Below are 11,353 nucleotides of genomic sequence, written 5' to 3' on the forward strand. Positions count from 1 at the left end.
GTCCCTCCTCTCCTCCCCTCCCCTCCCCTCACGGTTTCTCCTCCCTCCTCTCTGGTGAGCTCCTCCTCCCTCCTCTCCTCCCATTCTCTCATGGTTTCTCCTTCCTCCTCTCCGATGCTTCGGTGAACTCCTCTCCGGCGAACTCCTCCTCCTCTCCGGCGATGTAGGCGAGCGCCTCTCCGGTGACCTCCTCCTCCTCCTCTCCAGCAAAAGAACACGGCAAAAGAACGTACAAGATCCAAAAAAAGGAACAAAATTTGAAATAATATCGTGCCAAAAAACGAGCAAAAAAAACTAGCAAAAAATGGACAAAAAAATCACGATCCAGATCCAAATTCAAAATTCAAAAATAGCAATGGCGCACGGTGGGGGTTAGACGGTGCGCCACTACTATTTTCCCGCCTTCAAAATTCAAAAATACTAATGGCGCACCATGGCCTATACTAATGGCGCACCAGTGGCCTATACTAATGGCGCACTATAGCCTATACTAATGGCGCACCAGTGGTACGCCATTAGTATACCAGATACTAATGGCGCATCAGTGGTGCGCCATTAGTAAAAATTACTAATGGCGTGCTAGTAATGGCGCACCAGTGATGCGCCATTAGTAGGCAAAACTGGTGCGCCATTAGTAGGCCTTTTTCTAGTAGTGCAACATGCTGAGCTTGCCTTTCCCCCTCATGCTAGCCAAAATTCTTTGCACCAAGTAGAGATACTACTTGTGCTTAAGAATATCCCTTAAACTAGTTTTTCCATGAGAGTCGACCATACGTACCTATGGATTGAGTAAGATCCTTCAAGTAAGTTGTCATCGGTGCATGCAATAAAAATTGCTCTCTAAATATGTATGATCTATTAGTGCGAAGAAAATAAGCTTTATAAGAACTTGTGATAGGGAAGAAATAAAAGCGACGGACTACATAATAAAGGCCTCTATCACAAGAGGCAATATAAAGCGACATTCTTTTGCATTACGATTTTTGTGCATCCAACCATAAAAGCGCATGACAACCTCTGCTTCCCTCTGCGAAGGGCCTATCTTTTACTTTTATCTTCTACCCTTATACAAGAGTCATGGTGATCACCACCTTTCCTTTTTACACTTTTTCCTTTGGCAAGCACTTTGTGTTGGAGCGATCTGGATATATCCACTTGGATGTAGGTTTTCATAAATTATTACTGTTGACATTACCCTTGAGGTAAAAGGTTAGGAGGCAAAACTATAAGCCCCTATCTTTCTCTGTGTTTGATTAAAACTTTGAACCCATAAATATCACGTGAGTGTTAGCAATTGTGAAAGATTAAATGATAGTTGAGTATGTGGAGTTTGCTAAATCAAAGCTCTGACATAGACCCTTTCCTAAAAATAGGATGAATTGCAATTGTTTGATGACTTAGAATATAGTTTGTTAGTTTCAAGAAAGTTTATGATATGTACTTTAACATGTGAATAGCTTGTTACTTTATCATGAAAAGTTTTATGAGATGAGCTACTATTATGACATATAATGATGCTAGAAAAGGTGAGTGAAATTATCATTGATCAAACTTGTGCACTTGCTATCATTCACACTTCATAAATTATTTCTTTTATCACTTACCTACTCGACGGTGAGCAGCAATTAAGCTTGGGGATACTGATACGCCTTCAACGTATCTATAATTTATGAAGTATTCATGCCATGTTTACTATTGTTTTATATAATTTTGGTATGATTTGAGTAGAACTAACCCGGACTAACGTTGTTTTTAGTAGAACTACCATGGTGTTGTTTTTGTGCAGAAATAAAAGTTCTCGGAATGCGCTGAAAATCAACGGAGAATTTTTCTGGAAAATATAAAAATACTGGATCAAAAATCTACTGGAGTGGAGTCCCGTGGGCCCCATGAGGGTGGGGGGCACGCCCCTGTGCCTCGTCGACTACCCGTGGGCCCCCCCGACTTGTTCTCGATGGCAACCTCTCCTGTAAATACCCAAACCTCTAGAAATTAACCTAGATCGGAAGTTCCGCCGCCGCAAGCCTCTGTAGCCACCAGAAATTAATCTAGGCCCTCTCTGGCACCCTGCTGGAGGGGGCCATCATCACCGGAGGCCATGGAGAAGGATCCCGGAGGGGCCATCATCGCCATGAAGGCCAAGGACCAGAGGGGGAACCTCTCCCCATCCAGGGGGGAGGCCATGGAGGAGGAAGCACAAGGAGGAGGAAGCACAAGCCGGAGTGCCATCGGGAGGGGAATCATCGCCGCGGTGATCGTCTTCATCGACATCAACATCATCATCACCATCCTCATCTCTTTTACGCGGTCTACACTCCCACGCCCCACTGTAATCCCTACTTAAACATGGTGCTTTATACCACATATTATGATCCAATGATGTGTTGCCATCCTATGATGTTTTGAGTCGATATCTTTGGTCTTTGGTTTGATTAATGATCTAGATTGGTATGAGTTGCATGTTTTATTTTGGTCTTGTCCTATGGTGCCCTCCATGTCGCACAAGCGTGAGATATTTCCACTATAGGGTGTTGCAATATGTCCATGGTTTACTTTCTGTGTTGCGTGAGTGACTGAAACACAAACACGGATAAGTGGGTCATGGCGTATGGGAATAAAGAGGACTTGATACTTTAATGCTATTATTAGGCTTTACCTTAATGATCTTTAGTAGTTGCGGATGCTTGCTAGAGTTCCAATCATAAGTGCATATGATCCCAGAAGAGAAAGTATGTTAACTTATGCCTCTCCCTCATATGAAATTGCAATGATGACCATCGGTCTTGTTAACAATTGCCTAGGACAATTCCGCACACCGATCCATCCTTATTCCACACTCGCTATTTATAATATTTAGTAATATATTCTAACTTTATGATAACATCACCTACTTTTATATTTTAGCTCTCCAATATCATGAAAAGTTATCCTCTTAATACCCACAACGTAGTTTTATTTCTCTTAACTAGTTGGAAGCAAACGTTCGGTGTACGTAGAGTCGTGTCAGTGGCACATAGGACTTGAGAGAATATTGATCTTACCTTTAGCTCCTTGTGGGTTCGACACTCCATACTTATCACTTCCACCTTTGGAAATTTCTACAATGATTCCCTGCACTTGGGGATTATCAATACGCCAAAAACTTCCAAGGGAGCCACGAAACCACTTTCCACCGCCGCAACATTCTATACACGTGAGATCCCATATAGGGGCCTTTTCTGGCATCCTACCAGAGGGGTATTTGATCATGGAGGGCTTCTACATCAACACCATTGCCTCTTTGATGAAGCGTGAGTAGTTTACCAAAGACCTTCGGGTCCATAGCTAGTAGCTAGATGGCTTCTTCTCTCTCTTTGATTCTTAATACAAAGTTCTCCTTGATGTTCTTGGAGATCTATTCGATGTAATACACTTTTGCGGTGTGTTTGCCGACGTCCGATGAATTGTGGATTTATGATCAGCTTATCTATGAATATTATTTGAATCTTCTCTGAATTTTTATATGCATGATTTGATATCTTTGCATGTCTCTTCAAACTATCGATTTGGTTTGGCCAACTAGATTGGTTTTTCTTGCAATGGGAGAAGTGCTTAGCTTTGGGTTCAATCTTGCGGTGCTCGATCCTAGTGATAGAAGGGGAATTGACACGTATTATATTGTTGGCATCCAGGATAAAAAGATGGGGCTTTTATCATAATGCTTGAGTTAATTCCTCTACATCATGGCATCTTGCCTAATGCATTACTCTGTTTTTATGAACTTAATACTCTAGATGCATGCTAAATAGCGGTCGATGTGTGCAGTAGTAGTAGTAGATGCAGAATCGTTTCGATCTAGTTGATACAGACATGATGCATATATTCATGATCATTGCCATAGATATCGTCATAACTTTGCGTTTTTCTATCAATTGCTCGGCAATAATTTGTTCACCCATCGTAATAATTCCTATCTTGAGAGAAGCCTCTAGTCAAACCTATGGCCCCTGGGTTTATTTTCCATCATATAATCTTCTATTTTCATCATACGAGTTTCCGACCTACACTTTTAGTTTCCTATTTATTTTCCTTGCAATCTTTTACTTTCTGTTCCATAAACCAAAAATACCAAAAACATTACTTTACTGTTTATCCATCTCTATCAGATCTCACTTTGCAAATAACCGTGAAGGGATTAACATCCCATTTATCGCGTTGGGCGCAAGTTGGTGTTTGTTTGTGCAGGTATTTGGTGGCTTGTCGCGTTGTCTCCTACTGAATTGATACCAAAGCGTATATTCCAACTCTGAGATGCTTGCACTAGTCCATAGATGGATCGCTAGAGGTTGCGCACTTTGTTAGCACCTTTAGGATCGACAAAACCTTCTGGTTGCATCATATACAACTCTTATTTAAGAAATCCATTAAGGAATGCAGTTCTGACATCCATTTTCCAGATTTCATAATCATAAAATGGAGCAATTGCTAACATGATTCAGACAGACTTAAGCATCGCTACGGGTGAGAAAGTCTCATAGTAGTCAACTCCTTGAACTTGTCGAAAATCTTTTGCGACAAGTTGTTTGTAGACAGTAACATTACCATTAGCGTCAGTCTTCTTCTTGAAGATCCATTTATCCTCTATGGCTCGGCGATCATCGGGCAAGTCCACCAAAGTCCACACTTTGTTTTCATACATGGATCCTATCTCAGATTTCATGGCCCCAAGCCATTTATCGTAATCTGTGTCATGGGAGTGAGCCTGACAGCAAGAATAGGGGGTACTAGGAGGAGGCAAGGTCCTAGCTACGGTGAGATTGTACACGCAAGTTTACGAGTTCAGGTCCTTCTCGGAGGAGGTAACATCCCTACGTCTCGGTGCCCGGAGGCTTGTCAACTGGATTATGAATGGAAGTTACCAGGGGTGCGAACCCTTGTGCTAGAGGAGGGGGTGGCTTATATAGAGTGCGCCAGGACCCTCGCAGCCCTCAGTTACATAGGGTTCAATGTGAGTTAAGACAGGGGCGTTACTGGTAACGCCAGCTATTAATGATCTTTATGACTATAGAGTGAACGCCTCACCGTTGCCATCCTGAGGTGCTTTTAGATCTTCTATACTCTGAGTGATTCTTCATATGGTCGAGTGACTCTATGGTGGTCGAGTGGAATTGGGGTATCCGAGTGGAATCTTCTGTTGAGTGGATTGCACTTCAAGATGATTTCAGTCGGTATCCTTTGTTGGACTTTGAACGTCTTTGACTCTTAGAGCAGTGTCCTTGGGTACACTACTAGGAAAACGCTACCAGTAGTGTAGGTTTTTTACATACTAGTAGCATGGGTTCACGCGCTACTGCTAAGAGGCTATAGCTATTTTTTAGCAGTATCGCGTTTTTAGCCCACGCTACAGCTAAAAAGTTAGTAGTAGCGCGTTCAACCCACGCTACTACTATTCTATACCCACGCTACTACTATCTAAGTAGTAGTAGCGCACCATTTTGCCCCAACGCTATTGCTAACTTATTAGAAATTAAAAAATTAAAAATTAGATGCAATATTCGTGAATGGAAATCAAGACAGGTCTAGTGCAAAGGTCACATAACCATCTTAGCACTTGCAGCGTTCATGGATGTAACATTGAACATCTCAACTCGAAGAGATCACGAGATCCCATTTAACATCAGACGCAAACAACAAGACCACTTCTCTAGATGTATCTACCAAGCCTCGGAGTTCAAACTCCGGTGGACCCGAACCCTCCCTCCTCCCGGATGGTGGCGTTGGCATCGAGGTCCTCCACCTCGGTGACCTCCGACGTCGCAATCACCTAGACAATCGTCTGCGCAATGGTGGCGTGGAGGTAGTCTTTGTGTTATATCTCCTGCTTGCTCACCGTACCTGCAAAAAGGAGAGGACAATATCAACTATCCAATCAACCCGCAGCGTGCAAAAGATTTTGGTTATGACTAGTTGTTGTTGAACGAAAAACATTTGAAATTTTGAAAGCATGGATGCAATACAATGTATGTACAATACATGTGCGTTTCAACTGAAGTTGTGACAACTGATGATGTTTGCATCATGTTCTTGCCAAATAGCTCAACAACATCCTATACTTTACCTGAACCATTGAGCAAGTAAGAGACAACTAACAATAATATGTGATGCACCAACGGTTACACATATCAAATCTCTTGAACTAATACAAATATAGTTCTGATCACACATTAGCTCTTAGAATTGTTCTAGACTTTTATTTAAATTCAGGCATCTTAACCCAGTGTACTCTACAATAGTAGTACGCTAAATAATTGGGATTTGCTTGGGGAGGCCCAGTAAAACATAAAATCCAAATCATAGTATGATTTCATCTTGTCTGGTGGTTTGGATCAATAAATTCCATTTTTTTCGGAACAGAATCACAAACTACCTAGACCAACTCAAAAGTTCAGAAATTATTGGCAGCTCTTAGAACTTTTTGACTTAAGTTAACACATCTTAACCGAGTACACTCTATAATAGTACACTTAATACCCGGGCATTGCTTGGGAAGGCCCAATGTTGAACATAAAAAAAGATCCAAACCAAAGTATGATTTCATCCTATCTGGTGCTTTGGTGATGTGGCCATTAGCCCAATCCATCTTTAGATCAACAAATTCCATTTTTATTTAGAACAGAATCACTGACAACCTAGACTTCTGACTTAAAAGTTCAGAAAATAGAGGATAACCAGAGCATTCTACTAGCTGCCTTTATATGCAAGAATACAGATAAAAGGGGTTAATCTTCATATTTGGTCAAGTGAATGTAACATGCACAACTAGTGGCAAAAGCTTACCAAATCCGTCCAGTGAAGCAAGAATAACTTCACCAGGCATTAAATTGAAGAACTTCTGGGCAGGTTTGGAGTTGACCACGGTGCTCGTAATAAATCCCGAGACCTTGAGAAAACCCGAGAGGATTGACTTTGCTACCCCATTGGACATTTTAGTGACCCTTCTGGCCCTGCAGAAGACAGAGGAGAAATGCATAATCCAACTGCATCGAGTAGACTTGAGGGAGCGCATAAAATTGATTACCTTAAATATTTCTATAACATGATAACAAATTAACAACTGGAAAGTTAATGAGAATTATCTCGGTAAAACGGAGATTAGGATAGACCCATATCGAAAATGGACTGAGAGAGACAATGTTGGCGGCCTCCGACTGAATATATATGTGGTCACACTCTGTTTTAACTGAATATATATGTGGAAAAACTGAAGCTTTACACTCTGTTCCTGTGTATGAAAATATGCTCTATAGGTGAAAGAGCATACATACTCAGTAAAAATATGCAACCCTTTTCACTCTGTTTAAACTGAAAAAATGAACACCTACTCAAATTCAGTGCCAAAACTGAATATATGCCCATACCCAGTGCAGAAACTGAATACATATGGTCGATTTGGTGCATAAACTGAATATATATGCTCATTTCAGTGTAGAAAACGAATTCAGTGCAGAAGGTGAACACTTGTAGAAAATGAATTTGGCGAGGGGGCAAGGAAAGCTAAGATGATTACTGAAGTAGTAATCGACTCCCTGCCTAGCCCTAATGAAATCTCCGCTTCAACACTAGAATTCAGCACAACAGCTTCCCAAAGTCAAATCTAAATGGCATGTGTGCTGCTGATTCCCCACCAAAAATCTGCAGGATTACGGCAACACCAATCGTATGGAACGAGAGATATGGCACAAGATTAAGTGTGGATCGTTAAACATGGCTGCACACAGTATGAGAGAGAGGGGCAGAAGGGGAGTGGCTTACCCATGGTGTTGAAGAAGATGCGCAGGGGAAGCTGGGCCCGAGGAGGAGCGCCACGGCAAGCACGAGGACGTACGCGGTCATCGCGATGACGGCGGTGGCGCGATAGGGCCTCGGCGGCGAAGACGACGGTGATGGCATGGAGCCTTTCCCCTTGGCCACAGTGGCGGCTGGTAGTGCCAGGCAGCGGTCGGATTCGCGCGAGGCCGGCGGGGCTTGACCTTTCCTGCTGGCGATTGCTACGTTTGAGCTTGCGTTGGTTTTCCTCAAAGAGGAGAGGGTGATGCAGCAATAGTAGCGTAAGTATTTCCCTTAGTTTTTGAGAACCAAGGTATCAATCCAGTAGGAGGCTTCCCAACAAGTCCCATGAACCTACACAAACAAATAAAGAACTCGCAACCAACGCGACAAAGGGGTTGTCAATCCCTTCACGGCCACTTGCGAAAGTGAGATCTGATAGAGATAATATGATAAGATAAATATATTTTTGGTATTTTATAATATAGATGCAAAAAATAAAGATGCAAATAAAATTAGATTGGAAGCAAATATGATAAAAGATAGACCCGGGGGCCATAGGTTTCACTAGAGGCTTCTCTCGAGAGCATAAGTATTACGGTGGGTGAACAAATTACTGTCAAGCAATTGATAGAAAAGCGAATAATTATGAGATTATCTAGGCATGATCATGTATATAGGCATCACGTCCATAACAAGTAGACCGACTCCTGCCTGCATCTACTACTATTACTCCACACATCGACCGCTATCCAGCATGCATCTAGAGTATTAAGTTCATAAGAACAGAGTAACGCATTAAGCAAGATGACATGATGTAGAGGGATAAACTAAAGCAATATGATATAAATCCTATCTTTTTATCCTTGATGGCAACAATACAATACGTGTCTTGCAACCCTTTCTGTCACTGGGTAAGAATACCGCAAGATTGAACCCAAAGCTAAGCACTTCTCCCATGGCAAGAAAGATCAATCTAGTAGGCCAAATCAAACCTATAATTCGAAGAGACATGCAAAGATAACTCAATCATATAAAAGAATTCAGAGAAGATTCAATTATTATCCATAGATAAATCTGATCATAAACCCACAATTCATCGGATCTCGACAAACACACCGCAAAAAGAGATTACATCGAATAGATCTCCACAAGAGAGGGGGAGAGCATTGTATTTAGATCCAAAAAGAGAGAAGAAGCCATCTAGATAATAACTATGGACCCATAGGTCTGTAGTAAACTACTCAGAACTCATCGGAAGGGCAAGGATGTTGATGTAGAAGCCCTCCATGGTGGATTATTCCTCCGGCAGAACACCGACGACGGATCCAAGATGGGATCTCGCGGATACAGAAGGTTACGGTGGTGGAAATTGTGTTTCGGTTGCCTCCTGGATGTTTTTGGGGTATGTAGGCTTATATAGGAGGAAGAAGTACGTCGGTGGATGCCCGAGGGGCCCATGAGACAGGGGGCACGCCCTATAGGGGGGGCGCCCTCCTATCTCGTGGAGGCCTCGGCTGCTTCTTGACTTGCACTCCAAGTCCTCTGGATCACGTTCGTTCCAAAAATCACGCTCCCGAAGGTTTCATTCCGTTTGGACTCCGTTTGATATTCCTTTTCTTCGAAATACTGAAATAGGAAAAAAAACAGCAATACGGGTTGGGCCTCCGGTTAGTAGGTTAGTCCCAAAAATGATATAAATGTGTAGAATAAAGCCCATAAACATCCAAATAGGTAATATAATCGCATGGAATAATCAAAAATTATAGATACGTTGGAGACGTATCAAGCATCTCCAAGCTTAATTCCTGCTCGTCCTCGAATAGGTAAATGATAAAAAGAGATTTTTGATGTGGAATACTACCTAGCATAATTCTCAATGTAATTTTCTTTAATGTGGCACGAATGTTCATATCCAAATGACTCAAGATAAAAGCTTCTAAAACATAAAAATAATAATGCTTCAAAGCATACTAACAAATAATCATGTCCTATCAAAATAACATAGCCAAAGAAAGCTTATCCCTACAAAATCATATAGTTAGGCCATGCTTCATTTCTATTACACAAAATACTCCCATCATGTACAACCCCGACGACGAGCCGAATAATTGGTTCATACTTTTTAACGCGCTTCAGCTTTTCAACTCTTACGCAATACATGAGCGCAAGCCATGGACATAGCACTATGGTGGTCTAATATGGTGGTTGTGAGGACAAAAAGTGGGAGAAGATAGTCTCACATCAACTAGGCGTATCAACGGGCTATGGAGATGCCCATTAATAGATATCAATGTGAGTGAATAGGGATTGCCATGCAACGGATGCACTAAAGCTATAAATATATGAAAGCTCAACAACAAGAAACTAAGTGAGTGTGCATCCAACTTGCTTGCTCACGAAGACCTAGGGCACTTTGAGGAAGCCCATCATTGGAATATACAAGCCAAGTTCTATAATGAAAAATTCCCACTAGTATATGAAAGTGACAACATATGAGACTCTCTATTATGAAGATCATGGTGCTATTTTTGAAGCACAAGTGTGGAAAAAGAGATAGTAGCAATTGTCCCTTCTCTCTTTTTCTCTCATTTTATTTTATTTTCTTTTTCTCTTTTTTTTTCTTTTTTCCTTTTCCCCTTTTTTTCTTTCTCCTTTTTTTCTTTTGTGGGCTTTTTTGGCCTCTTTTATTTTTACTAGTTGACCCGTTGCGCCAAATGGCGCAGAGACCTGCTAAAGCCATGTTGTCGATGAAAATAGTTTCATTTTGCAAGGACATATTCAATACTTGTAGTAGAAATCCCATGTGTTAAACCATGTTACATTGAAAATTTGTTTATTACGCTGCAAAATCCGAGTTTGAAAAAATAATTATATTTGTATAACATGTAGACGAGCTAAGGAAGTATTGTTTTAGTTGAAAATATGGTTATCATGATGAGAAAACTGACTTAAAGAAACATATTTGTATAAGATGTATAGATTAGTTAAGGATGTATTTTTTTTACCAAGGTTTGCCACCAAACTTTTATTTTCCATGTGCACAAAAAAGAAACTCTATGTTGTGCATATGAGGCATAGGTATTTGAAAGACCTGTACGCTACCTAGCCCAGCCCATGAACAAAGTCGTGTGTGACACGTTGCACCAAATGGTGCAGATGCCCGCTGTCTACAATGAGATATACATACACATTTTAATTTGGTAGTACAGAGTCCCATTGCATCCAAATCGAAACTACACACATAAAACATCGCAGTCGGAGCTCAAAGCTTGCTCGGTGGTGCCCTCCTTCCATGTCCTTAGGTGGCTAGTTGGTGTGGGCATAGTGTTGGTCGTCGGCATCGCCGTTAAGTGCTTTGGCTTTGGCGTTGCCGGTGTGCTGTTCTACTTTATGCCATGTACCTTTCTTTCCGCTTTGCCTTTCTTTCGTTTCCATTGTAATGTAGTGTTCATATAATCCTGGCCAATTGATGGCTTTGTTAATTCAAAATCGAGCTAGGTTCGAGCTCTTCTCGGGCTCGGCCGGCGTCTTTTCTCTAAAAAAA

The sequence above is a fragment of the Triticum dicoccoides genome, chromosome 4B (assembly GCF_002162155.2).
Source record: "Triticum dicoccoides isolate Atlit2015 ecotype Zavitan chromosome 4B, WEW_v2.0, whole genome shotgun sequence".
NCBI lineage: Eukaryota > Viridiplantae > Streptophyta > Magnoliopsida > Poales > Poaceae > Triticum > Triticum dicoccoides.